At 36.7% G+C, this 27,219-nt stretch overlaps 1 long non-coding RNA gene across 1 annotated transcript in view; it reads left to right on the top strand.

The window, feature by feature from the left end:
* LOC100429167 (uncharacterized) overlaps nt 1-22,930 on the top strand; it is a 191,853-nt gene extending 168,923 nt beyond the window's left edge. The window contains exons 3-4 of the long non-coding RNA XR_013414453.1: nt 16,427-16,632; nt 19,706-22,930. This is a non-coding gene — a long non-coding RNA (uncharacterized LOC100429167). The remainder of the gene's footprint in view (nt 1-16,426; nt 16,633-19,705) is intronic.
* The last annotated feature ends 4,289 nt before the right edge of the window (nt 22,931-27,219 follow it).

Here is a 27,219-nt window from a genome sequence, read left to right as displayed (position 1 = left end):
TGATCATGGTGGATAAGCTTTTTGATGTGTTGCTGAATCCGGTTTGCCAGTATTTTATTGAGGATTTTTGCATCGATGTTCATCAGGGATATTGGTCTAAAATTCTCTTTTTTTGTTGTGTCTCTGCCAGGCTTTGGTATCAGGATGATGTTGGCCTCATAAAATGAGTTAGGGAGGATTCCCTCTTTTTCTGTTGATTGGAATAGTTTCAGAAGGAATGGTACCAACTCCTCCTTGTACCTCTGGTAGAATTCAGCTGTGAATCCATCTGGTCCTGGACTTTTTTTGGTTGGTAGGCTATTAATTATTGCCTCAATTTCAGAGCCTGCTATTGGTCTATTCAGGGATTCAACTTCTTCCTGGTTTAGTCTTGGAAGAGTGTAAGTGTCCAGGAAATTATCCATTTCTCCTAGATTTTCCAGTTTGTTTGCATAGAGGTGTTTATATTATTCTCTGATGGTAGTTTGTATTTCTGTGGGGTCGGTGGTGATATCCCCTTTATCATTTTTAATTGCGTCGATTTGATTCTTCTCTCTTTTCTTCTTTATTAGTCTGGCTAGTGGGCTGTCAATTTTGTTGATCTTTTCAAAAAACCAACTCCTGGATTCATTGATTTTTTGGAGGGTTTTTTGTGTCTCTCTCTCCTTCAGTTCTGCTCTGATCTTAGTTATTTCTTGCCTTCTGCTAGCTTTCGAATGTGTTTGCTCTTGCTTCTCTAGTTCTTTTAATTGCGATGTTAGAGTGTCAATTTTAGATCTTTCCTGCTTTCTCTTGTGGGCATTTAGTGCTATAAATTTCCCTCTACACACTGCTTTAAATGTGTCCCAGAGATTCTGGTATGTTGTATCTTTTTTCTCATTGGTTTCAAAGAACATCTTTATTTCTGCCTTCATTTTGTTATGTACCCAGTAGTCATTCAGGAGCAGGTTGTTCAGTTTCCATGTAGTTGAGCGGTTTTGATTGAGTTTCTTAGTCCTGAGTTCTAGTTTGATTGCACTGTGGTCTGAGAGACAGTTTGTTATAATTTCTGTTCTTGTATATTTGCTGAGGAGTGCTTTACTTCCAATTATGTGGTCAATTTTGGAGTAAGTACGATGTGGTGCTGAGAAGAATGTATATTCTGTTGATTTGGGGTGGAGAGTTCTATAGATGTCTATTAGGTCTGCTTGCTGCAGAGATGAGTTCAATTCCTGGATATCCTTGTTAACTTTCTGTCTCGTTGATCTGTCTAATGTTGACAGTGGAGTGTTGAAGTCTCCCATTATTATTGTATGGGAGTCTAAGTCTCTTTGTAAGTCTCTAAGGACTTGCTTTATGAAGCTGGGTGCTCCTGTATTGGGTGCATATATATTTAGGATAGTTAGCTCTTCCTGTTGAATTGATCCCTTTACCATTATGTAATGGCCTTCTTTGTCTCTTTTGATCTTTGATGGTTTAAAGTCTGTTTTATCAGAGACTAGTATTGCAACCCCTGCTTTTTTGTGTTCTCCATTTGCTTGGTAAATCTTCCTCCATCCCTTTATTTTGAGCCTATGTATGTCTCTGCGTGTGAGATGGGTCTCCTGAATACAGCAGACTGATGGGTCTTGACTCTTTATCCAGTTTGCCAGTCTATGTCTTTTAATTGGAGCATTTAGTCCATTTACATTTAAGGTTAATATTGTTATGTGTGAACTTGATCCTGCCATTATGATATTAACTGGTTATTTTGCTCGTTAGTTGATGCAGTTTCTTCCTAGCTTCGATGGTCTTTACATTTTGGCATGTTTTTGCAATGGCGAAAATTGTATTATACATTCTTGGAACTTTGAGATAACCAGAAGACTAAAACATGGTCGCTCTCTAAAAGGAATTTAAAATCTTGTTTGTAAATATGTGTGATTTACCAAACCAGACACCTGCAGCTATTGGCCATTAAAAAATGCCCATGTTGCACATAAATTTAACGACAATAAACATTTCAAAAGTTAAACTTTTGAGTAATATATATAAACCCGGAGAGGAAGGAGTATATTTTTCTTGTTGATACAATAGGAAATGCATGCCTCCGTGAATAGGTATAAACATGTCCAAAAGGTGAGGAATCTTTTCAAGCCTCCTTATACATTGGGGACCAAGAGGAGATAAAAATAGTCAAGGTTATGATATTGCTCCATTAATTTGAGAAGAAAGATTAAAAAACATTTCTCCTGGCCTGAGTACGACTTGCCAAACAACTTCTTGCTTTGTGGATTCTCTCTCTTAAAAGAGGAGACAAGAAAAATGAGCAGTTGAGAGACTGAATAAGAAAGGAAGTTATTATTGGAAAGAAAGTAGGCATCTTGGACATCTTAAATAGAAATAAAGAGAAGAGAGTGGGAAGACCTGGTTGCAAAGAGAGCTTCAGACAGATCATAAGAATTAGTAAAGCTGAGCTCAATAGTAACTTAATTAGCTCTATCCCAAAGATAGTCAGTTAAATAAAGAGGCTCACATTTTCTCTCTCTCTTTTTCATGCTTTTCTTTTTCAAGGAAGTGCCTCCACTATATGTGTCTCAGAGAGCATGTGGTTAGTCATATTCTAAGTAATTTTGCTTGAAATAATATGGTTTTATTGAAAACACGAGCAGGAAACAAGAAGTGTTTATGTCTCAGATGAGGATTGTCATAAACGTTTTGCACAATTTCACTGTATAACATGTCTACTCTAAGTGTATGTGACATTCTAAATTGCCTGTGGGAAAGCATGAGACCAAAGAGAAATTAAAGTAATTCCTAAACTAGAGGGAAAGTCTAAGCCTTTACTCATTTTATTTCACATTGTGAATAAAATTGCTTGCTGTCTTTTAAACTTCTAAAGCCACAATGATAGTGGTATTTTTATTTTTTATCATTTTACACTTAAAGTGTGTTCTTTTCAACATTTCAAAAAGGAAGACTTATAGTGGGCAGAGTTGTGAAGAAAAGTATTTATATTGATACAGTATGCTAACATTTGCAGATTACTTTTACATGCATAACATAGTTTAATAATTATAACCACCTTTTAAGTTGGTATCAACATATTAGTTTTACTGATGATAACTGAAGAGATTAAACTATTTGCCCAAGATGCCCTAAATAAATACTGGCAAAGTCAGGATATAACCCAGAACTTCTGAATCCATGTTTGGTAGTTTTTCTACCACAATGTGTGCTATTTTGCTCCTTTCTGCCTTCTTTTCTCTGCCCTCTTTTAAGCCATCAGTAACATCTGTTAACATTATTTTTCCCCTACTTTTTGCATGATTTGCCCTTTTTCGTAGAGCAGACTCATGTAAGTAGCATACTGTTTGAATGTTCTGACCCTTGGCCAACTCAAACATGATACTAGTAGAGTAAACCTACACCTTCATTGAGTCCTTGATATATTTTACATTAATTAAGAATGTCAGAAGAGTCTCAGCAAAGCACCCATCTGGCTAAATGAATTTAATTTTCCCTAAGGCAGTAGACACAGTGAGATAGAATAAGCCTTAAGATCTTAGGCCACAGGCGTCATTAGACACATCCATACAAAACTGAAACTTTTCCTTATTTTGTTCCTTGTTTTATTCTTCCTAAGTTCCCACACAGTACTTCTCTTCAGGTTTTGCTTTCATAGGCTTCTTCTATTTTTCATCCTTATTTTCTTCCCAGATACCCGATTTGCTCTGTGTTCAATCTGTTTCTAAAATACATTGTAGCTTTGCAAGCTAATACATTACATTTTTTTTTTTTTTTTTTTATTGCATGGTCTCTTTTCAGCATGGTCTCTGATTCCGCAAATATTTGCTATGTAGTCAAATTTGTGCTATGCATTAGTGACAAAAAGACATGCTATCTTTCAAAAGTTATTTCAAGTCACTTTCTCTAATTTAGAGAGAAGTATAAATGCAAGTTGTTGTGCTACTTGTTAATAGACAATGTAAAAAGAGCTTCAGAAACACAGTGAGGGTGGCAGGAGGCAACCAAACGTCTGGGCAGATAGGGATGGGTCCCCAGTGAAACCCCACCTCCAAGCTGAAGGCAGTTTAAAGCCTGAAAGCCAAGCTACAAGTTAAATCCTCAGACAGGCTTGTCTCTTGCCTGTTGCCATGTAAGATGTGCTCTTGCTCCTCCTTGCCTTCAGCCATGATTGTGAGGCCTCCCCAGGCATGTGGAACTGTGAGTCAATTAAACTTCTTTCCGTTATATTTAAAAAAAAAAAAAAAAAAAAAAAAAAAAGAACTTGTCTTCCTGTTTGGAGTGTTTTCCTCTGATGTGTCCTCATCCTTCACCTATTTTACACATACCTACCCTTTCCTAATTGGTTTTTGTCATGCCTACCTTTGAGTGATGTCTTCACTTTAAACTTTTTTTGCATACTCACATACCAGTCAGCATGCACTCCCCTTTCTAAGTTCACAAAAGGCCCCAGAACCCAACCACATGGGTGACTTTCCTGCCTTCGGGTAGGGAAACCAACTCCACATCCTCTCTCCGCTGAAAGCCGTTTTCATCACTCAGTAAAGTTCTCCTCTGCCCTCCTCATCCTTCAATGTCCCCTGCATCCTCATTCTTCTTGGGTGCAATATAAGAGCTTAGGAACTGCCAAATGCAGGTTCAAACTATAACACAGGTGAGCTGGGGCCTGCCAGTGTGACCAACTGAGGCCCTGGTGGGGTGTTGTGGCCAGGGGTTCCCGGCTTACAAAGTGACCAAGAAGAAAAATCCAACATCAACAGATAAAGGGAATTTATTAGAGGGAAGATGGATGTGGATAAGATGTTACGAGGATCAGCATTTGAACTGATCATAAAGGTAGAATTGGGAGATTGCAAACAATGTGGCACTCCAGAGAGCGGGAGCACAATAAATAAAGCTGGAGAATGCAGAAGAGCGTTATGCTTTTAAAGGATGACTGAACTATAGACACATTTTTGTAAGTGACAGAAGATAAAGTCCAAAGGGTATATAAGAGCCAGATTGCAAACACACTTTATGGCACAACGAGAAGCAAATCCTTTATCAATGTGGATAAAGTAACACAGTAAAAAAGATCTACTTAAGGATTTGTTAAGAGAAATAACATATTAGCTGTACGTATTAAAATGGTGGGTTGGTGTCAGTGGAGAGGATGAATTGGAAAAGGGGAGAGCTAGGAGGCAGAAGAAAAAAGTTAGGAAGTAATTATATCCAGTTATGTTATGATGAGAATTTTAACTATGGCAGAAGCTAAAAAGAAGCATTAGATCACTTCCATTTTAAAGCAACAGAAGTGTGTGTGATATACTTGAAGAACACAGAAGACAATGTGGTTGATTCTGACAGGGGAAAGGTTGGGTTCAAAGAAAAGTCACAGGCTATAGGAAACTTGTAATTCGGTAGGATTATCAAAGTGAATGACTGCCACTCTGAATGGCATTATATTGATGGACGAGAAACTGTGGTGAAGTTGCTCTGAAGCGGGAGATGTCATGTGTCACCTGGGATAATAATTGATAGGAAAGGTGACACTTGCAGGTGGTAAAACAACTGTAAGTCAGAAATTCTTGGTTTCTGGAGGAAAACGTCTCAAGGGAGAGAGATTGCATTCTCTTGTGGAAATTCTCAAACTCAAAGGGAAACTGACATTTTATCACTGTCTAAAAGACACCCCAAGGCCATAAGACATTTGCTGATGCATTAGAGCTTAGTGGTATCAGCAGCTAAACTTCCAAGAATTTTGAGTGCTCAGAGTTCTCTCCTGAAGGGAGATGGAAGTTGGTACCTTCTTTCAGACAGGAACCACGGAATATACATTATTCATTTAAGAACGAGACTGAACATAGAGATTATAAAGATACTCAAGCAGATAATTCAAGATTCTTATCTTGCCCCCCCCCCAAAAAAAAATTAGTCTCTCAAGGGTCACTAAGAGAAAAATCTGTAAAATATCTTAAAGCATTTCAGGAGGTAGCTGCCAAAGTAGAAGCTGAAAATGATATTGCTGGGATAATCATGTCAAAAAGTAGGCCCCTGCAGAGAACCCACTGAGGCAAAAGCAAAACAGATGTGTTTGACAGGTTGGAAAATGGCAGCAAAAGAATAAAACATTAAATTTGTAAATTTATATAAAAATCAGCTTCCCTAAGCATTTTCCATTAGGTATTTCTGAGTAAAGTAAAAGAACTTCTTAGAAAGAAAAGTGACATTGTATTTTCAAGGGCTTAGGAAAAAAATAATTAAATAAATGAAACTAGTTTATAATCATAGACTTTAGGTGTTAAAAATTTCCTTAGCATCATTTAGTCTACTAATATGGAGAGTAGAAATATTAGTAGAACCCATATATATGACTAAAAGAAAAAATTAAATGAGGCAGGGAAGAAAGCTGATATGTATTAAGTAACTACTATGGCCTGAACACTTTACTAGATGTTTTTACATATGTTTTCTCATTTAATCTTCATAAAAGTCATATGAAATAGAAATTATTCTCCCTATTACATAGGGAATGTGACTGAAGCTGAGAGAGGTTAAGTAAATGTATTTATTTATATAGCTATCTTGTTCCAGAAAAGATTTCAAGGGTATAAGAGAGATTAAAAATACTTAAAAGTATAGTAAAAACTACATTAATTTAAAGTGATCAGACAAATGCTAAAAATAATCATATCAAGCAAAGAATACATAAAACTACACTATTCAATAAATCTAAAAATGGTTTGGTTGAACACATCTCTGTGATAATGACAAGGAAATTTGATGCTTCTCCTTTTTATGGCTCCAATCCTAACCATATAATTCTTTTTCAGAATTTCTAGAAAAGTTTAATTAACTATAGAAAACCCTCTAGTACTTTGTTCAGGAAGTTCTTGTGGGCATCCAGCATTCACTAAGAAAGTGAAAGCAGTACTTTCAGGTATGGTTACTACCTAATAGCACACGTAAAGCTAGCTGCATTTTGTAAACCAGGTTTCAGCAGGATTTGTGAGAAGAGTGTGGTTGAGGATTTGGTTGATGGGAAATTATATTTGGCTTTAGAGAAATACAAATTCTGCTTAGAACATACAGAAAATATTAAGAAAAAACTATTGCTAATTTTAGGAGTCATCGGTGCCCAATTCATGCATGGAAAAGAAATAATCGACTATGACTTAGGGAATGTTAAATAAGTTGTAAGACTGGATACACACATACACAACATACACACATATATAGCCATATAAAAAAAGAGAGAGACTTACTCCTTGTTGAATTTTATCTGAAATTGTACGTCAAAGGAAAGGGCTTCAATAGATCCAGCCTGGGATTATGAGAGAAGAGACTTAGATTAATAAAGTCAGGTGAGGAGTACCAGAATAAAATAAAACTGAGGGCATAGATGAGCTGAGTAAACCTGAGGAGAAAAAAATCTTTTTTAGGGGAGCCTGTAATGAATAGTAGGTTATGCTCCTGACTGGCTGCCTCTACAAATATTTAGCCAATAATTTCCTGGAGGGATTCTATATCAAGGGTGAAATTAAAAAAACTCTCCAGTGTATACTTTGCAATATCTAGTATATATATAAAATATATTGAAATACAAAGAAACAATAAAATTAAATCAGAATTTGATAATAATAATAGAATCTTCAGATATTTAGAAATATGCAACACATTTCTAAAGTCAAAGGCAAAGAAGAAATCACAACAGAAATTAGATTTTGCATTGAATGATAATACAAATGCAACATATCAAAAATGAGGAAAAGTCACTAAAGTAGGACGTAGAGAAAAAAATTGTATCTTAAAATTCTATATTAGAAAAGAAAAAAGTTTTAAAATCAGTGTCTTAGGCTTCTATCTTAAGAGGCTAGTTTAAAAGAGATTAAAGTTACACAATGGTAATAAATAAGGATAACAGGGAAAAATAATAAAACCGAAAATAGATAAACTAGAGAAAAAAACCAACAAATCAAAAGGTGGTTGTTTGAAAAGATTAATTAAATTTATCAACATCCAGGCAGCTTAACCAAAAGAAAGAAAAAAAATACAAATTGCCAGTATCAAGTTAACAGAGGTGCCATTATCACAAATCTTAAAGACAATAAAAGGATAAGGGAATATTATGAAAAATTTTATGCCAAAAAATTTACATTTTGTGCCAAAGAATTCAGCAAATCCTTTGAGATAGCAACTTACTATAAACAACGTAAAATCTTCCCTGAAGAAAAAATTCAGCACCAAATAGCTTCACTAGTCTATTCTACCAGACATGTAATGAAGAAATAATACAAATTATGAACTTTTTTTGGAAAATTTAAAAGGAAGTAATACTTCCTAACTTGCTTTATCAGGCAAACAATTTGACAAGGACAGTAGAGAGAGAGAGAGAGAGAGAGAGAGAGACAATATCCATCAAGAAAAAGAGAAAAAAAAATGCTTAGAAAAATACCAGGAAAGCAAATTCAAAAATTCATAGGAAAGAAAATTCACCCAAACCAAGTGAGGTTTGTCACAAGAAAGCAAGAAAAGTTTAATTTTCAAAATGAGTCAGTGTAAGTGATCACACTAAAAACTAAAGGAGAAAAATTATATGAGAATTTTAATATTAAATAAAACGCTAGGTGGAAATAAAAAATTGTGTATGAGGAAAATACGCCTACCATAATTCAGCAATTGATTGGCGCCTAAAAGATGACATTAAATATGGGATTGAGAAGAAAGGGTGGTTTCACAATCTAAATAAAATATAACAAAAATATCTAGTAATGACTGAGGAGGTGGCAGCTAAAACGATCATTCTTAATTGCTGTACGAATTCAAATAAAGTCTATGAAAACTGTCAGAATTAAAATAGAGTCATTTGTGTTAAAAAACAATAATAATAAATAACCCTGACTCATAGACCTTGGAAGACTATAGAGGGCTCTCATGAACAAACGCTTGATTACAAGAATTATCACAAAAGACTGCAAAAACCAAAATCATGCACAAATGCCATTACAACCTTACAAAAAATTACTTCTGTGAGAACACATGCCCAACAAATGCCTGTCTAACCCCGGGCTGGTGCCATCCTTGCTATGGATTCCTTTTAACCAAAGATAATTATACTCAAAACATTTACATAAGCCTCATTTTTTTCTTTAAAATCTTGTCTTCCTTTACTTCCCTGAAAATGCACAGTTTACTATGGCATGCATATTCCCATTGCAATAACCTATTCCTGAATAAACACAATTTTCTTCTAAAAATCTTCTCTCTCTTGTTATTTAGGTTGACACAAATGGTGCCCAGAGAAGGATGTGAAACAAATCACTCGGGGAAGGAATCAGCAATTCTTAGAACTGATGTGCAATACTCGCTTGAACTCTTTGAGCTCTTTGCTTCCACATTTCACCTCTTCTGCCCTGGTTAGTCTTCTTTCAGCCTGAGCCTCCCTATTTTTAGTGGAGACTTTTTTTTTAACTTTGAGATTTATTTTAGTTGTAAGGCTAATTTAATAAAGAACCTTATGTGGCAGGATGTTTTTGGTGCCGCTTCACCAACCAGAGACCTACACCACCAGTGACACCCCTGCCCAGGGCCTCACTCAGTTCCAGGCTTGCCACAGGAAGTACCCTGCTCACTTGGCCTGACAGGCTGCACTTGGTCTGTGCTCCAGCCGAGATCCCCTGCTCACTATAGGATCCACACTCAGCCCGTGGCTTGATAGGGTAAGCCACAGCCTGTTTCTGACTTGGACCATGGCATCTGGATGAGGGGAACACAGTAGTGTCCAAAAAACTTGGAGACATCAGCGACCCCAGAGCCCCAAAGGGGATGTTACAGTGTGTTAACAGCTCTTTCAGTCCCACCATCCACAGCCTGACACATGGGGGTGTGTAGCACCCAGCAGCTCCCTCTCCCATTGCTTGGCAAGCAGGAAGGGAGTGCTACAGGGTTACAGCTCTGTTCACACTCGCCATTTGGAGAGTCTCGAGTTCTTGTCCTACATCTAAGAAGAATGAGGTTATGCTGACAGCTGGCTGGTAAGCAAGACGGTGAGTTTTACTGAGTGATGAAACAGCTGTCAGTGAAGAGGGGGACCTGAGTTGGGCAGTCCCCTGCCCAAAGTTGTGTAGTAGTTCAAAGTGTGGCTGAGTCTGGGGTTTTTATAGGCACAAAATCGGGGTGGTGCAATCGGGGTGGTGCAAGCCATTGGTAGCATTGAAAAAGGCAACATTCAATTGGTTAAAAAGCATTATTCAGAAAGAAGCAATCAGGAAAGAGCAAGCAAACAGGAATAGAACTTCTCACTCTGGATCACAGGCTTCATCCTGAACCAGCAGCCTAGTATTTAGGCTTTGGGCTGTTTTTGGCTTGAAGGTGGGGTTTTACTGGGGACCTGCCCTTCTCTGCCTAGGGATTTTGTCTGTCTTCTGCCACTATCACTTGCCTTCCTCCTGGATGATAAAATACTTTTTGAATTCTCTGGCAAGTCCTTTCTTGTATAAAAACAAGTGTCCTTATAACTTTAATACTCCGGTTACTACAGAATTTACATTCTGTCTCTGATGAATGTCTTTTTTGGTGAATTTACTTTTGTTTCTTTCTGCATGCCTAATTTAATATTTTCTTTGTTCTGCATGCCTGGGTTACAATTGTGGCATTCTGATTTTGATTTTATTTTGGTTTGGTAGCACGTGCCTATACAAGATTTGGCTCTTTTTCCTTGTTCTGAAACTCTTCTGAGAGCAAAAATAAGCATTTTAAATGATAGGTGCAGCTAAAAGACATTAAGGCAGTCATCACCATTTAAAACACCAGTCCAAACTCCTGACAGTCTCTGACAGGATTTGTAGGACTGTCTTTGCTTTTAGAAGATCAATAAAAAATGAAATGAGAGTCTCAAATATTAAGGCATACCAGGATTTCTGAGACTCCAGCTTGCTACAAAGCTTTTCCTTCATGCACATTTTTGGATCAATGGCCATCATAGGGATCATTTGAGTTTCCCAAGATTGTTTTTTCTTAGTATCAAATTAGCAAAGTACAACTATACAGTTAACATGTAGAGTCTTATAAGTTCTCTATCTCTATTTTTTTTCTGCCTACTTTTAATCTGCTGACTTTTCTGGTGGTGTTGAGATAAAACTCACTGCTTATGGCATTCCAGCCAAGTTTTTTTTCTTTTCTTTTTTTAAAAAAAGTCTCAAACGGCTTTCAAATTAATGACTTTACAAATGACAAGAGTTCCATGGCAGCCAATAACCTAGGCCTAGGAGTCATCCCTTTTGATGTAAATTTAAGTTTGCTAGACTAGACTAACAATTAATTAGTGTGAGTTAATTAAAGGATTAATAGTCTAAACGAAAAAGAACTGAATAAATGTTTATAAGAGTTAGGCTCTCAGACCAAACAGGTCAAAATCTTGGACTCAGAGCATAATATAAGGTATCCCTGTCCAACATAAAAATCGCTTTCTCTGCAGGAATTTTAGTGCGAGAAACCCTAAAAACCTGCTACAGTGCTTCCTTGCCCATGTTGACTAGTCAAGCAAAGCAAACTGACAAACAAAAGATAGATCTATTTAGATAGATGTATTTACTAACGCTACTTGGATATCTTGGTTTTCTTATATAATTCAACCACTCCTACCTAAAATGTAAACATTGAAAATTTAACCCTAAATTCATCTGAAACTGAAAGAAAAAGGAGAGAAAAAGTGAAAGAGGTTTTTGTTGTTGTTGTTCTCCGTTTTTTGAGACAGGGTCTTGCTCTGTTGCCCAGGGTGAAATGCAGTGGCACCAACCTGACTCACTGCAGATTCAGCTTCCTAGACACAAGTGATCCTCCTACCTCAGCTTGTTGAGTAACCGGGACTACAGATGCACATCACCATGCCGAGCTAACTTTTTATTTTTTGCAGAAGCAGGATCTCACCATATTCCCCAGGCTTCTGGACCCAAGTGATCTACCTAACTTGGCCTCCCAGAGTGCTGGATTATAGGCATCAACCACCATGCCCTGATGAAAGATACTTTTTTAAACCAAACTACTTTACCCAAAATTTTAGTCCAGAGCTTTCATTAGATGACATATCAGAGAAAATAAAGAGCCATATAAGCAGATCTCATTTTGCCAGAAATGTAATTTAGATTCAATAGTCTTTTATAAACGAAGTTTTTATTACTATCTCATTACTAAAATTCTAAAATGAAAGCAATAAGATCTTTGTGTGTGTATATATGTTGGGTGTGTTGACACATAAGTACATATGTTTTGTTGTATGTTTTGTCTATATAGTACATTTTGGCATAGCTGGCCGGAAATCCCTTAGAAAGTTCTATTCGGATTGACTTAGATAAATAGTGCTCATGTAAATTACATAGTAACTCTCCCAAATCCCTTGTACTTCACATGACTTAAGTAAATCTTTAATAAATAGCTTGTTTTTAAATATTGGTAAAATAAAAATAGAAATGTTTGCAAATTGTCAGCATATATTTTTGTCTGGAGTAAATGATTGAATAGTTTTATATTTGTCTCTGCTAACCTTTTTAAAGTTGTAAAACTGTGAACCCAACTTAAAAACAGAATAATCTTTGTTCATGTAATTCTTTGATAAGTAGGACTAATTTAGTATGATTTAATAAAAACAACTGTATCTTCTGAGTTATTGGTAAAATAGCCACATGTTTAACTTGAAGATTCTTACTTAAGTGAACACCTGATATTTATAGCCTGTAAAAATGATTAACAGTGAAATGATGACTAGTTAGGTCTAATATATCAGTTTTCATAAGTAATCTAAGGTTACTTGTTAAAATTAAATAAATTCAGTCAATTTAAATGGAATAAGCATTTATAATAAAATTTTCATGTTATTTGAAATCTTAAAGTTATGTTAAATTAAATGATAGACACTCATTAAATGAGTGTCTATTAAATAAACAAACTACACTGACCAGCTTTGTATCCTTGAGAGAAAAAGATATGTTAAAAAATATACATACACAAAAATATACAAGTGTGTATGTATAAGTAAATGTATACATGCTTTCTTTTCTGTCTTATTTTCCCTTGAATTTAAATTTATTCTTTGTATGTATATGTAATGGAAAATAAATGTACATTTTGATTAAAGAAATACATGCTTATTATGAACTTATATGCTTCAATTTTCCATTTTTTATTGAAAAATAAAAAATTTTAAGATTTATTATGTTGTCTTTTATGTAAATTACAGAAATAATATGAATTTGCATCATTAAGAATTTGGATTGTATAATTTATGGTAGTACAGAAAGAAATCTGCAAGTCAGTATTTACCTCACTTAAATGTAAGCTCCACATTCCTCCAACATACACACATTCACATATACACAATATAATCTAAATTACAAAAAGCAAGATTTTCTATTTTGCTCAGAAGTTTTCTCAATGTCCAATACATTTTCTGAAACACAGTGTTACATAATAATTTGAGTTAATTAAAAAATAAAACATAAGCATAGACTCTGTATATGTCATCAGAAGCCCAGGATCAGATAGGGTATAAACTTTGTTTTTTTGTTGGATGGAAGTCAGTGTTCTTCACAAAGGAGATGCAGCTTAAACGATGAATTTAAAAGAAAAATTCTGAGCCAGGCACAGTGGTGTGTTCCTGTTGTCCCACCTACTCTGGAAACAGAAGTAAGAGTATCACTTGCGTCCAGGAGTCTGAGTAGTATAATTAGTATAATGTGATCACACCTGTGAATAGTCACTGCACTCAAACCTGGGCAACATAGAGAAAGAAAGAAAGAAGGAAAGAAACACAGAAAGACAGGGGAAGGAAGGAAGGAAGGAAGAAAGGAAGGAAGGAAGGAAGGAAGGAAGGAAGGAAGGAAGGAAGGAAGGAAGGAAGGAAGGAAGGAAGGAAGGAGAAAGAGAGAGAGAGAAAGAAAGAAAGAAAGAAAGAAAGAAAGAAAGAAAGAAAGAAAGAAAGAAAGAAAGAAAGAGAAAGAAAGAAAGAAAGAAAGAAAGAAAGAAAGAAAGAAAGAAAGAAAGAAAGAAAGAAAGAAAGAAAGAAAGAAAGAAAAGACGGAAGGAAGGAAAGAGAGAAAGAAAGAAAGAAAGAAAGAAAGAAAGAAAGAAAGAAAGAAAGAAAGAAAGAAGAGAGAGAGAGAAAGGAAGGAAGGAAGGAAGGAAGGAAGGAAGGAAGGAAGGAAGGAAGGAAGGGAGAGAAAGAAAGATTGATTCTGAGAATCCTTAATAGAAATGCTCTCTTAATTGTTCTATTTGTTTAAAAATGCTGACATCAGTAAATGGCCAAATAACAAAAGGCTGGGTTATCAAACAGTTGTGGAAATAGGAGAGAGGGAAAATACTGGAAAGTCAGAAAGATAAAGATAGAAAAGTATATTTGTTCTCCCAACATTATGTCATTCTAGTTTATTGCTGTATCTTTCATGTTTGGAACTTCTAGGTTTGTTTGTGGGTTTCTATGCAGAAAAAAAAGTTTCTGTTTACGAAAATGTTATAATTTTCTACTTATAAAAGTAGCACAAAGTTCTACTAGGCAGGTCCAAAAGAGTTCGCCAATAGACACGCTTTATAGTGCTCTGCAATAGAACTTTGCAATAGAGCCTTCTGCAGTAATGGAATCATTCTTTATTATCCAATATGGTAGTCAACAACTACATGTGGCTATTGAGCCCCTGAAATGTAGCTAGTAGGACAGAGGAAATAAAATCTTGATTTTATTTTAATTAAATGTAAATGTAAACTGACATACATGGCTAATGGTTACAAAATTGGAAAGAGCAGCTTTTGGTGATTAAAATGAGGCAAGTCTATTTTATTTGCATAACACAATACAATACTATTATAAGGCAGAATCTGAAACATTTCTTCCAGCCAGCAACATCAGTGGATATTTAGTCACTGGAATGAGTATAGATTTCCAAATGAATTAACAAGAAAGTGGCAATGTAGCAAACAGTTGTGATAATATAGTAAGTTGATAGTGGTGGATGGTAGATGTAATGTCTGGATGATATGAAAAAAGAGGCATTATTTTTATAATAAAATATGTCAATACATAATTATTTTTATGCAGTGTATCAAAATAATGATTCTCTCACAAATAATAAAATGTGATTTTTAAACTAAATTTTCATGCTAATTTTAATAATTTGTTTACTAAAGCTCCTTAATGATATTTGGAAAACTGACAATATCATGAGAAGTTCAACTTTATCTTTTGCTTCTACATGTAATGGTAAGACTTTGATTATTAAATGAAAACTATAATTATTTTTGTTCTTTTAGATTTCAACATTAAATTTTGGTTGCACTACTATGATTTTGATGACAATATCAAAAGTCTAAACACACCTCCTAGTTTAAAAGACCTACAAGAAATATTACGTAAAAACTGTATTCCTAATGTTTTAAATGCGAAATATGTTTTTCTATTTTAGTCTGGGTAAGTAGCATTAGATTAAGAACATTGGTTTATTTTTTATAGATGCATAAGTCTCTTTTTTTCCATTCTTAAAATGATTTCTGGTACAGACTTTGGTGCAATACCGTATAATTGTACTATCACATCTCCTTTACATTTCATACCCATCATATAAAGTAGTTATATAAAATATCCAGATCATATGCTAAAATATTCCATGCTCACAAACGCAAGACTGTGAAATGGACACAAAAGGTTAATCCAAATTGATGCTGCCTCCTGTTTACCTGCAAATTCTTTCTTATGAATAAACCAACAGACTAAAATATTTGATCTCAATGAAGATAAAGCCATCTTCATTGTTACTAATAAATACTTTTTAATATTCAACGGTTGCTGCCAACCTTCATCAATTTGATTGTAATTTGTGCATACTTTTAAAGCATGCTTTTTTTTTTTGCTATAAACAGCCAGAAATTAATACTAATGAAACTTAAAGACTCATATTGCAAACTCTCCCTCCCACCAAAAAAAAGAGTTTATCTCCCTATAAAATTCAACGTAGTATTGGGAGAAGAATTCACCGGAGGAAGGAATATGTGCACATTTCCTAAAGGCATAATAAAATAAAAGCATAATATGTAGGATGTTTGCTGTTTTTATATATTTCACTTACTACTTCAATCAACTTCAATCACTGGGTTAGTTTTAAGATAGACAGACCCAGGAAGGAATAATTCTATCCTGCCTCAGTATGACCTATTAGTTATGATAAGAACTGCTCTTTAGCATTGATATATTCCAGTGCTCTCATTCCTCAAACCAGAATAATATATCTAAGAAAGATATGAAAAGGAGAGCTCAGTGAACCACATTTTGAAACTAGTTTTAGATTACTACCTTTGGTATTTCTAAAAAGAAAATCACGTTGCTGTGGTTTTAAACCCTTTGAAATAAATGTATTTTAAAAGTCACCAGGGAAAACCATTGTTACACAACCATGTTTCTTATTGTTGTTGCTTTTTGTGTTTTGTTTTCTTTCCCTAGCTAAGTTTTACTTTCTTCCCTGAGAGAAAGAATATGGAACAGCTGTATGATCTACGCAATAGTTGATGCAAAACTACATCGAATCTCCATGCTATTTGCCATATCTTTGTCAACTGATATCAGTAAAAGCGCCATGACTTGGTTTCTCAAACATACAAGTGAGATCACTCTCCTCATGGGCAACCTTCAACATGCTGGAAGACCAAGTAAGACTGCAGATAAATGCTTGATGATTTGAAACAAACAAAATATATTCTAAGTATTGGTGTGTTCCCTTCAGTTTATTGCAGAGACCTCAGTGCCGCCTGTATTTTTTTCTAGATGGAGAATGTGTAAAAAGCTTTAAAGTACAAAGTTTTACAGTGATCTCCCCATTATTAAACAAGATCTTACTCTTCTTTCAAAAGCAGTATATAGAAGTCATAAGCGTCTCTATCTCTAAAATTATAAGTAAACTCCTTGGAGAGGTTTAGCATGAATAAATGGGAGGAGAAAGAAAACAGATGTTTCTTTTTTTTTTTTTCCCAAGAGGGTGGATTGCAGGTGGCATTAGCATGCCTCTCCCACTTAGAAAGACAAACAGTGTGTAGAGATTCACACTGTGAACTTCTTTCCAAAAATCCATGCAAAAACTTACCTGGAAAACTGAAATAATCCACAGATTCTTAAAAAACAAAACAAACAAAAAACAAAAAGCAAAACAAAAAAAGCAGGCTGCAGTCTACACCATGAGCCTGGCAAAAAAAAAAAAAAAAAAAAAAGCTCTAAGTCCCCAGAGTGTGAGAGAGGGAGAGACTACCTCCAGGACATGTTCCCACTGAAGAACCTGGCAGTTTAGGCCACAGGGGAAGGCCTTACCCCTACCCAACACTGGAACTGATTTAGGGAGTGGCAGGGAGTGGTGGGGAATATAAAAGTAGGAGCAGCAGCACGAAGGTCCTTGTGCTCATTTCCAGTCTCCAGCAGATTGAGGGAAACCATACCACAGGCGAACTCATGGAAATCTACCAACTAACTCAGGCAGTGGTCACATGTTGAAAGTAGCTCCCAATTGAAATGTGCAATGTAATCTTCAGTGGAGACAAACTCCCTTGGCCGAAACCAGGGGCTGTACAGACGTGTGTTCCGGCCACTGCTGTCCCTGCTGGGAAGACTTACGGCCTGGGGCAGTTTTGGGTTCTGACCATGGTCTGCCTGGAAATCAGCTGCTGCTAGCCAACAGCACAGATGAGAGGTCTGCCTTGCCAAATGCATGGGGGCTGAGTGGGTCTAACTGCCACCTGCTAATCCCTACTCCCTGTGTGAACTCTTCTGTGCCGCAGAGGCACTACGTTCATCCCTGGAACATTATCCAGTGGCCAGAGAACTGTCCCCCAACCCCCACAGGGGCCACTGCTTGCCCCACACATGGAGAGCCAGAGCACAGACTTACTGACCTAGCCCCCAACTGGCTTTACCCTATCCCCTCCTCCAGTAGCTTCACACAAAGGACAGAAACTTTTAGGAGCTCTGTGGCCCCACCTATCACCTATCACCTGAGAAACCAGAGTAGCTCCCCATGGTAACATAAGCCCTGGGCACAACGTGACTCACTTACTCTGCATTCTATTGGCCAAAGAAAGACACATGGCCAGACCAGATTTAGGAAATGGGGAACCACAGACTGTGAAACTGCATCGCCAAGGCCATGAACACAGGAACTGGTAAAGAATTGTGGCAACTGCAAGCTACCATGACAGGGGATTAAAGAAATTTTTAAAATAGCCCTGTAGATTTCCATTTTTTTCATTATATGTGCTTTTATGGTGCTATGTGGTTTATATAACGAAACCTGAACTGGGTGGGGCATAGTGACTCATGCCTATAATCCCAGCACTTTGGGAAGCTGAAGCAGGTGGAATGCTTTAGACCAGGAGGTTTTGGTTGCAGTAAGTCATGATGGCGCTACTGCACTCCAGCCTGGTGACAGAGAAAGAGCCTGCATCAAAACAAAATTAAAAAAAAAAAAAAAAGAAAGGCAAACAAACAAAAAACCCTGAATTGACCTGTAGTGTGAGATATAGGAGCACTGGCTTCCTGAGGTTAGATTAGCTAAGAGGATACCTGAAATATGTTACAGGAGAACTAATCAAGGACAGAAAGCAAACATTACTTCCACAAGCAATCCATATGATTGTAGAGTTTCTACTAAAGTCTAAAAATACCAATTTAAAAACCTATTTTTTAGGTCCCCTTTGTTTTTGAGACTGAAGATCTTGTGCTATAACATCAAGCATCTGGTGCTTGATCTTTACACATATAAAGAAGTTTCCCTTTCTAATGTCCTGAGTGCAATTTCAACAATATGTTCAGTTGCCCTCTTGATAATTCTTTGTCCTATCTTTTCTGCTTGCTTTTGCCCAGTTTTACCTTTGAGAGACCATGATATAGCTCTGGGGATGTGGCATTAGTGTTGCCTGTTGCCAGGACATTGATATTAACCTAAGAATAAAAGCCTGCATCCATAACAAGGTTCTTCCTCCTGTGTGTGAGACAGAGCTGTCTGGAATCCCTTGGACCTTTGCTAAAAGTCACACATTTTAAAACTCTATGCCTTCAGATTCACGGAAGTGCTGTAATTGTACACCAACTCTGGTAGGAGCCCCACTGGTGGCTGCAGTCCAGTTATGGGGATACAAGGCAAGGATGATGATTCTGAGCATATGTTACAGCTAGCTGTGGGAAAAAGGCAGGGCTCCTGCTTCCCCTCTTGATCCTTCTGAGATGTAAATAACAAGATTAATTGCAAGTTTCATGGCCTTAAAAATAGGCCAGCAACCTCCATGTTTTCTTTTCCCAATAGAAAGTGTGAGCACACATTGTGTATATAGCTTGACCTAAGTAAAATAACTCAACCAACCCATGTTTACATTTCACTCCTGGTGTTCTAAACAATCAGGATGAGCCTAGTGGCCAGTCCTGGCAGACAGCATGGTGTTTGTCTTTCTTCCATTGGTGCCCTAGTTGTTAGCTTTCTTTCTGATTGGCATTAGTGTCTGCAGCTGTTCCTGCTGTCTGAAGCTAGTGATTCCCTATCATGTGCCTCCCAGCAATGGTAGTGTTTTATTTCATCCATTCACTCGTTCAACAAACATTAGATGAAACCTACTATGCAATAAGATTTTTGTAAAAGCCCTCCAAGATGACAGGAATATTTTATTTTTGTGGCTAACAGCAAATAGATGAAACCCAAATACAATGGTTCTTCTTTCAATTCTCACATGTTTTATTTTGAGACAGCAGAGTGCAGTGGAGGAAGTCCTAGAAGAAACTCTATGAAGAATTCCTGTGACAAGTATGCTGAAGATTTTGACCCATGGACTGAGAACAAAATGCAACTTCAGTTTTGTCTCTCTCTGGTTGTAACTGTCTTGACCTGTAATGATTAAATGTTTTTTACTTTGACTGGTGCCATCCCAAATGGACTGTCCTTGCTGGCCTTGAGGGATGATAAAATTCAACTGGTTTTTTTCATCCCCACTTTTGACCTCTGCAGAGGTTCTCTGATAATCCCACAACTTAAGAAAAAAAAAGGAGAATGAACCTCTATTCTAAGTAATGACTGAGTGTTGCATCTTTAGCTGTTGGCATTCCACATTGCAACTTCTTCCTTCTGCTGATGCCCCTTGAGGTAGCCCTGTGACACAGGATCCAAAGTCCTGTGTTGACTCTGTAACTTTACATGGCCCACATCTGACCCACAGCAAATAATGACAGTTTCTGTGCCAACTGTGGATGTTTATGCAATCTCAATGCAGCACTTTTTTGATACTATCATCAAGGTATGGGTGTGGCCTATCAAGTGGTTCTCTTGAAGTCCTCTTCATTAAGCTTATGTTTAGAAGTTAGCATGCCCCAAACTTTCCCCTAAAGTTTGGAGGCACAAATCAAATCAAGAGCTTTCCCCAAAGAAATTTCCTTACCAATCTCTTTTCCTCTCCACTGTCTCTGATATGTTTTTATGCACTTACTCTGGCAGAGGTGCAAGAGCCATGTTTCTGTGTCATTTGCTTTGAATGTCAGCACATGGGGATGGAGGTATCTGGCACATCCTCTGCTATCTGATACTTTTTTGTGGTACCTCAGTTGAAACTTGAGGCAGGTACAGTCCCATGCTAACTTCCTATTAACGCTCACTATATAACTTCGCAGAAACAATTTAATTTTCTGGGTCTGTATTTCCTCCTTCATAAAACAAGAGGGTTAAAGCTCAATCTCTAGGGTCCTTTGCAGCTCTCAAATTTGGTGGTTTTTGCAGTTACATTTCTATAGACAGTGTGACAAAATAGAAAAGACATTGAGATAGTTGTCATGAGAGTTAATCCCAGCTATAATCCCATTGACAAATTGAATGAACTTAAGCAAACAAGTCTCAATTTTTCTAGAACTCAGTTTTCTCATATGTAAAGGGATGAGGAGTCACCAGATGACTTGTAAGGGTCTCTTCCAGAGCTAAACTCTATTTCTTTATCATTTATTATTTCTGGATATGTCCTAAGTTACAAATATTTATTTTATCACACACAAAACAAGATTTGAAGTAGGAAAAATATTGCAATTAAGCACAAAATGTAGCTGAGAAACCTCGGATCCAGCAAAAGCATAATATAAAATGCAAGATTTAATACACTTCAATATTTTGAAAGGCTTCATGCTATGAAAACCAGTGGGCAGTTTTAGTATCTGAAAACTTGGTTGCTGATTCAGTTTTAGCCTCTTCCTCAGCTGTATGAGCACCGATAAATCACAAAATCTTTTGAACCTTATTGAAATAATAACATGTATTTAATGGAGTTGATTTAAGGACCATATGACATAAATTTGAAAGTAATTTTTAAATGGAAAGAATAAAACAAATATTGGTTATTATACTTAAATACATTAAATGCTGTAGAAAGAAAACAATTATTTTTTCTACTTATACAGAATGATAATGAGAGAGTAATGCATTGATTATCACCAGTATCTGCAAGGTGATTGCAGAATATCTTGCAATATAACCAGAAGCAAGAAGGGCATGAAAACTATGGGCTGGAGGGTGAAGTCGACTCTGGTTGCTAGTGAGGGATACATTCCAAGACCTTTGTGATTCTGCTAACTAGAAATATTTATCCAGGCTCTTGGTTTTCTCTCAAATCACATTTCAGTCAAGCCACATGTTTCCTGTGAATATCCTCATGTGAGTAATTGCAGCATGGAATAGGACATTCCAGTCATACTTTATCTCGTTTCCACAGAGAGTGGAGTATGCTTGTTCATATCACTGTTCCAAGTCTTTGCAAAAATATACATTTTGTTTTTTAATGTACCTAAAACTTCTGCTATCTGATAAGAACTATCAATCATTTAGACTACTGGATATTTGCTTGATTTTCAACCTCAACACTAGGCTTTCTTTGTAGCGGTAATTTAAGAGAAGAACAGGTTTTTTTTAATCATTAGTTTTAAAAAATATATCTTTAGGCTCAAATTCATAGTTTTTCCAAATGAACTAATATATCCTAAAATCCTTGAAACCCTGACCATTACATCCAGGATGCCAAGGTTCTATGAGCATACCTAGCATCCCTACCACTAATACATTCATCTATTAATTTAATTTTCCTTTTTCCTATTCAGACGACTTCACATCTCTCTCCTCAAAACCCCAACACCCCTGCTTTCTCTCATTAGCGGATAATCTCACCTTTTAATTAATTGAGAAAATGAAAATCATAAAACAAGAATTCATGTTCCCAACACCAATTACTCATCTAATGACTTTCATGCAGTCACCGGCTCCTGCCTGCATCATGATTTTCTTTCTGCAGAATCACTCTCATCAAGAAGCAAGCAGGCTGCATTATTTCCCATGTTAGAAATCCTTCTTTGGACCACATATTTCTCTTCCTTTGCTGGCGCGTTTGTCTGTTAAGTTTCTAAACTAGTTGCAAGTACTTAGTGTACTTCCTCCCCTCCCACACTCTCCTGAACCCCAACATTCTTATCCTGGTTAACAATGACCTCCATCTTGCAAAATCAGTTAAATGTGTTTATGTCCAAATATTTCTCAAACGATTCACTCTTAGATTTTCATAGTTGATTGTTACTTCTTCAAAACTTCTCTCTAGGCTTCTGGGAAATCATACTTTCCTGGTTTGTTTTCTGACATATTAAGTGATCCTTCTCGGTCTTGTGTGTTAACTCTTTTTTCCCCACCTAAATGTTAGAATGGCCAAGAGCTTGGTCTAATAGTTTTCTTCTCTACTTACACATACTCCCTAGGTTGTGTCTTACACTTTTTCTCTTCTTTATACATATCTCATCCACTACTGTAGTTTTAAATATAAGGTAAGTATAGATGACTGGTAAAATCATATCTCAGGTCCCTATCTCTATACCAAGGTCTACACTTATATATATAGCTATTACTTAATGATTGTAATTAAAACTGTAAAATAGACACCTCAAATTGAACAGCAAAAAGAAGGTTCTTTTTTTCCCCCGTCTTAAGCCATTTCTTCCCTGCTTTTCCCATCTCAGTAAATGGCCCTAAGACAGTATAAGAAACTTAGTGGTCCTTGCAGACAAGAGACATGGTAACCAAAATCCCAATGGGCTTAACATGTCTGGACATATTCCCTCCCTTTCCTTCCTGTCTCCCTGAAGAAAGTGACCCACTTCACATAACGGAGGGTGGGGCCCTTCCTAATTTAGCAGACCAGACCAAATTCCTAACCATAAAACGAAGAACTTAGCCATTTATCTCCTTGAGTTATGTCTTCCAAGGTTGCTGAACCAGGGTTCTAACATTCCTGATAAGAATCTGACCAGATACAGCTGGCTGGTGACAAGATGGACTCTGCAGTTTTCGAAGACTTTTTCCTCATTATAATCTCGATATAATACTAAAATCTCTTCCCAGAGTAGGGCTTACCTGCCATTTTGTGTATATGGGATGACTGTTAGGACGTGAGGCCTCACTGCGCAGGTGCATTGAAAAGCCCCACCCAGTCGTACCTGCGTGCTACGTTTTTCCATCTCAGTTTCCTCGAAGGGGCAGGAGCCAAGAGCTAAGCTGCTCAGGGAGATAGCATCAGGATCCCTTTCCTATATGCTGTCCCTTCGTGCTGTCTGAGACACAAGCATATTAAAACCTCAACGGAGAAAAACTTCTACTGGCCTCTTAGTCCAGTTTACTCCTTCTCTTACTTGAACTTTGGCAATTGCCTCCTAGCTGGTATCCCTGTTTCTCCCCTTATCTGTGTTCAACTCATTTTCCATTTAGCATATCTGATGGCGTAACTCTTCTTAAGACCTGCTAATACCTTATCATTGCTTTTAAAATAAAATCTATCTAAAACAAACACAATTCTTTCTTACATGAAACAAATGTGTATTTTTTGTGAAAGAGTAGTGATTAAACATAAAAATATGTATCTCACGCTATGTGTATGTATATGTATGTGTACACAGCACATGCATGTACAGCACATCCATACACGTACATATCCATAGCAGGTGATTGGGTAATTGAAAAAAATCAATGATCAAGTAAGAAAACTTAGTTGACCTTCTGGTAATAAGTAATCATTTTTAATCAAAAATCAACTGAGACATATAACACGAAAGAATGCAAAATTGTAAAATTTTAAGATAATCTGAGACTTCTAAGAAATTATGTGACTGGAACTAATTGTTTCAGGTTAAGTGCCCAGATTCTAGGAAAGGAACATTTCCTTACCTCCCCCATTAAAGGGAATTGGATGGGAAATACACACAAACACACACACACACACACACACACACACACACACATACACACTGAACCCCTGGGCTCGGGCAGTTCTCCTGCCGCAGCCTCCAGAGTAGGTGGGGCTACACGCGTGCACCACCACCTCCAGATCTTAATGGTTTTATTTTGAGTTAACAATCAGCCCAAGATCAAGACTCTTCATGTCATACAGCAGGGGAGTGGAAAAGACACTTTAATTATATTACAAAGCTTTTAAAAGACAATAAAACTCTTTAATTACTTAGTTATTATGTGCGTGACACTTATAAGCTATTGTCAAATTTATCAAAACCATCACAACTTTCAGAAATTATAAGCTGTGAGAACCATTACTATCAAACAATCTGTGCTTTTTCTTCATGGATATTCCTAGCTGCTGGTGAGCCTAATTCCTCTGTAATCTTCCTGAGTACATGAATAACAGTATATTATTTAGAGTTAAAAAATATCACCTTCCCAGGCACTTCAATTTGAAATCAGGATTGCGTCCCAGTGTTTGTTTCATGACCACCAAATACACCAAACACTGGAAAATATTTCTGTACTACATCTCGCACTGGGCTTTGGGCCCAAGACTTCCTATCATAAATGTTTCCACTGGCTTCTATAAGAAGGAAATGACTTTACCTTAAACTTTAATTAGTAAGAAAATGTTCAGAAACTGCTTAGCCTTTCTCTCTTATGCTGGGTAAAGCAAGCAAAACCCACCACATCTCTATATGGATACGTCTCTCACCTTAAATTTTGCCATTGACCACTGAAGTAATGAAAAATATTTCTCTTCTGGCTAGCCTTCCCCATCTCAGATTCCTCATCCTCGTGGGGACTGGGCCAACCCACCAGGAAGCAAACCCACTCTCACTCCTCTTGCTGCACAGAGCCATGGTGGGAGCACTGTGGGAAAGCAATCAAGACAGCAGAGTGAATTAATTTTCCGCTGTCAGAATAAAGCTTCATAACTCACGGATGTGAAGAATTGACAAGGAAACCTGCAGTCAAATCAGTCTGTACTCATCAGAGTCTCCTTATCCCTGGAAATAATATAAACTTCAAACCCAATCACAATCTGGCTCATTTCCTGTTGCTCAAAGAAACGTCTGTTCACAACATTTTCATTTTAATGGCTTTAACATAAACGTCCACCTCACCATCATAAACTCATCCATTCAGGTTTGGAAGATAGACTCTGCAACAATGGTGAAATAATCTAGAAGGATATCTTTATAGTGTAAGAGGAAGCCCTGTGTGTGTGAGTGAGGGGTGTGTGTGAGTGAGGGGTGTGTGTGAGTGAGGGGTGTGTGTTTGTGTGTGTGTGTGTGACAGAGAGAAAATGGAAAAGGAAAGCAATGAAAGGGAAGGGAAAAGCAGGGAAGAGAAACCTTCTACAAAACAATAGTTTAGCATAGAAGAAAATTGTCTAGCTCTCCAAATGAAGTCAGCAATAAATAAACTTCAAACCAATAACTCCAAGGGTAATTCTGTGCCCCAATGTTGATGTTACCTCTATAGCATTCTTCCAATGCCACTCTATGACTCCTATCAGTAGCCAAGATGTTCATAAAAGACTGGAAGCAAATTTCCTGACTAAGAAAGTCTCTCCCAGCTATTGCATGTGCTAGCTTAAATAACTGATTACCCAGAAGGAACATGTAGAATACAGAATGATATTCTACATGGTTTTACTTGATGATCAATGATGAGTGTATTAGTCCATTCTCATGCTGCTATAAAGACACACCCAGGACTGGGTAATTTGTAAAGGAAAGAGGTTTAATTGAGTCACAGTTCTACAGGGCTGGGAAAGCCTCATGAAACTTATTATACAGTCATGGCGGAAAGAGAAGCAAACATGTCCTTCTTCATAAGGCAGCAGGAGAGAGAAGATAAGAGCTGAGCAAAAGAGGAAGCCCTTTATAAAACTATCAGATCTAGTGAGAACTTACTATCAAGAGAATAGCATGGCGAAAACCACCCCCATGGTTCAATTACCTCCCACTGGATCCCTCCCATAACATGTGGGGATTATGGGAACTACATTTGAAGGTAAGATTTGGGTGGGGACACAGTCAAACCATATCAGTGAGCTATTGGTTTATTTTTCTGTTTTTACTATCTCCTTCTTGTGACTAAAGAAAAGTATTAGTAAAATTAATGGCAGAATGCTTGCATAAAATATGTGGTCCTGAGCTTTGATAAAGATGATGTTTTGAAATGCCCATGATTTTGATTCGAGTTCAGGAGTACTCAAGAATACAAGCTTCAAATCATTTACCTTAATTATACAGTATAGATAGCTAAGGGTCTGGGAATAAAAATTTTTGTCATTTTGTACTTTCCGTGAAGCCTAGTAAATTGTTCATTTGAGATTAAATGTAAAGTGAATGGATTGCAATTCTTATTTCTATTTATGATGTAGTAATTATATAGGTATAAGCATATTTTAGTGTAGCTTCTTTTTAACTCGAATACCTCCATCTGCACTATAGTGTGCAAGCTGTACTTTTTCTAAATTGCTTACTCTGAAATAGCCAAAATAATATGCATCGTGCTTGTATATTTGGTGCTTTCTAAAAAAAATTGCAAATGTAATCATTTAAAAGATATTTTTGCAGGGATAAAGGATTGAAAGTATGCAACAAGCAGGTGGCAAAACTGTTCACTGAGTTATCATGGCTATGTGCACATGTTACCTGAATCTTCCAAATGAACAGACGACCTGATCAGTTCATTGAGATGCTTCTTGTGATCACACAGTTAATTATCGATAATTCTGGTTTCATAGATTTTCATAATAACAGTGGCATATATTAGTGTGACAAATGCAAATCATCTGTTTATTGAGACTCTGTACAGGATTCAGCTACAATGTGGGTTTAAGCTAAATTTGATGTGCCTTTGAAAATAAAATATTTTAACAAACTTAAGTTTATTTCAGGTTGATTTTATCCCAGCCTTTCCTTTCAACAGAAATGCACTCTAG

This window comes from Macaca mulatta, chromosome 2 (genome assembly GCF_049350105.2).
Source record: "Macaca mulatta isolate MMU2019108-1 chromosome 2, T2T-MMU8v2.0, whole genome shotgun sequence".
NCBI classification, from domain to species: Eukaryota; Metazoa; Chordata; class Mammalia; order Primates; family Cercopithecidae; genus Macaca; species Macaca mulatta.
This window is presented reverse-complemented; position numbering and strand designations above follow the sequence as displayed.